Source organism: Coptis chinensis, chromosome 5 (assembly GCF_015680905.1).
Source record: "Coptis chinensis isolate HL-2020 chromosome 5, ASM1568090v1, whole genome shotgun sequence".
Lineage (NCBI taxonomy): Eukaryota > Viridiplantae > Streptophyta > Magnoliopsida > Ranunculales > Ranunculaceae > Coptis > Coptis chinensis.
The window spans coordinates 19964174-19966633 of record NC_141460.1 but is presented as its reverse complement, the minus strand read 5'-3'; positions in this window follow the sequence as shown (position 1 = coordinate 19966633).

Genomic DNA, 2460 nt, shown 5'->3' with positions numbered 1-2460 from the left:
CTGATACAGTTCCTCCGAGAGCACAGAGATGTGTTTGCTTGGTTATTCGAAGAAATACCAAGAAATGAACCACATGTGGAATGCCACCAGCTCAATGTCCACAGTGATGCAGTAGTAGTCAAGCAGAAACTGAGAAGGATAGGTGCTGACAGATCCAAAGCGGTAAAAGCTGACGTTGAAAACTAAAGGCAGCTAATTTTGTTAGGGAAATCAATTTCCCCACCTGGATTTCTAATATTGTCCCAATAAGAACGAAGAATAGGTCATGGAGAATATGTATAGACTTCACGGATGTGAACTGTGCATGTCCGAAAGACAGCTACCCTCTGCCAAGAATTGACAAGTTGGTGCATGCGACGGCTGGACATGAACTGTTATCTTTCACAGATGGATTATCTGGCTACAACCAGATCCCATTGCATGAGAAAGACCACAAGCATGCAAGTTTCACAATCGAGGATGGCATGTACTGTTATCAAGTCATGCCATTCGAACTAATAAAATGCATGGGCCACGTACCAGCGTTTGGTGAACAAAATGTTTGAAGGATTGATAGGTGACATTGTGTAGGTGGATGTAGACAATCTCTTGATCAAGATTCTGAAATGGGTAGATCATCTCTCACACTTGAAAAGTGCATTTGACGTTCTCCGAGAGTATCGCATGAAACTCAACCTTGTGAAATGTGCTTTCGTTGTATCATCACAAAAGTTTTTCGGGTAGCTAGTTACTAAGAGAGGGATTGAGGCGAACCCAGATCAGATCTGGGCGCTCATAGAAATGCCCTCACCTAAAAACATGAAAAAGGTTCAAAAAGTTACATGCAGGTTAGCAACTCTGAACAGGTTCATCTCCAAGAGTTCAGATAAGTGCAAACCTCTCTTTGAGTCACCTCTTTCGCATGGACGGAAGAATGCCAAAAGGCATTCAATCAACTCAAAACATATCTGGGGGCACCGCCAATCCTTTCAAAGCCCGTTGAGGGAGAAGTCCTGGGTCTTTATCTCTGTTCATCTGACTACGGCATCAGTTCTATACTGATACGCGTGGATGAAAAGAAGGTTGAAAAACCTGTCTATTTCTTGAGCCGGACGCTCCTACCAACATAAACAAGGTACCCTAAACTCGAAAGAGTCGCTTTAGCACTTGTTTTTGTCGCAAGGAAATTACGATCATACTTCCAGTCCCACACTATCAGAGTGATCATAGAGTACCAATTGCGATCAATTCTAGAAAGACCGAACAGGTCGGGAAGGCTAGCTCAATGGTCTGTGCAACTATCAAAATATGATATTATTTACGTCCCCAGAATCTCAGAGAAGGGTCAGGCACTAGCAGAATTCTTGGGAGATTTCCCAATAACCTACACGGGGTATGACTCAACCACCCCCAGTTCAGATGATGGCATCCTGCTTGAATCTCCAAATACCCGTCCAGACCCATGGGAGTCGAGCTCCAGATGGTGGCTATTTGTGGATGGATCTTTAAATGACAGAGTTGCAGGAGTTGGAGCTATGTTAGTTACTCCTGATAATATACGGCTGGAGAAATCTATCTGATTAGGTTGGAACACCTCTAACAATGAGGCAAAGTATGAGACGACACTTGCTGGCCTCATAATGGCCCTTGACCTGGGCCTAACATACCTCACAGTTTTTAGTGACTCACAGTTGGTTGTGTTCCAAGTTGATGGAGGGTATGAGGCCAGGGACAAACGAATGGTCAAATACCTAGAACTGGTGAGGGGTCTATCAGCTGCCTCGATCCGAAAATCGACATGCAGATGTTTTGGCATATGTTGCCTCGATGTTGGGCAACAGCGAGTCACGTTCCTTCCCTATAGAGTTCCAGTAGAAATCTAGCATTCAGGTCCCAGTTACAACAATTTGAGTTGTTCCAGCCATTACTCCAAGTTGGATGGATTCATATAAGTCCTACCTTAAAGACGGGACACTCCCTAAGGATAAGAATGTAGCAAGGAGTCTGCTTGCAAAGATACAAAGATTCACCCTCGTTGGAGACGATTTGTACAAGAAGTCCTTTCTCAGACCTCATCTCAGATGTCTCTCCCCACACCTCGCTGAACAGGTTATGCGAGAAGTTCATGAAGGAATTTGTGGCAACCATGCTGGGGGCAGAATACTAGCTCTCAAGATCCTAAGGCAAGGGTACTTTTGGACATATATGTAAAAGGATGCACAAGTTTTTGCCCGCAAATGTGAAAAATGTCAACGATATGCTCCGCTAATCCATGCTCCAGCAACAGAACTGCACCCATTGGCTAGTCCATGGCCATTTGCACAATGGGGAACTGACATCATCAAACCTCTACGACCTGCTCCTAGCAATGTCAGATTATTACTGGTTGCGATGGATTAATTCACCAAGTGGATAGAAGCAGTTCCCTTTGTCTTCATTCAAGAACAGGACGTCAGAAAGTTCATTTGGAATAATATTGTC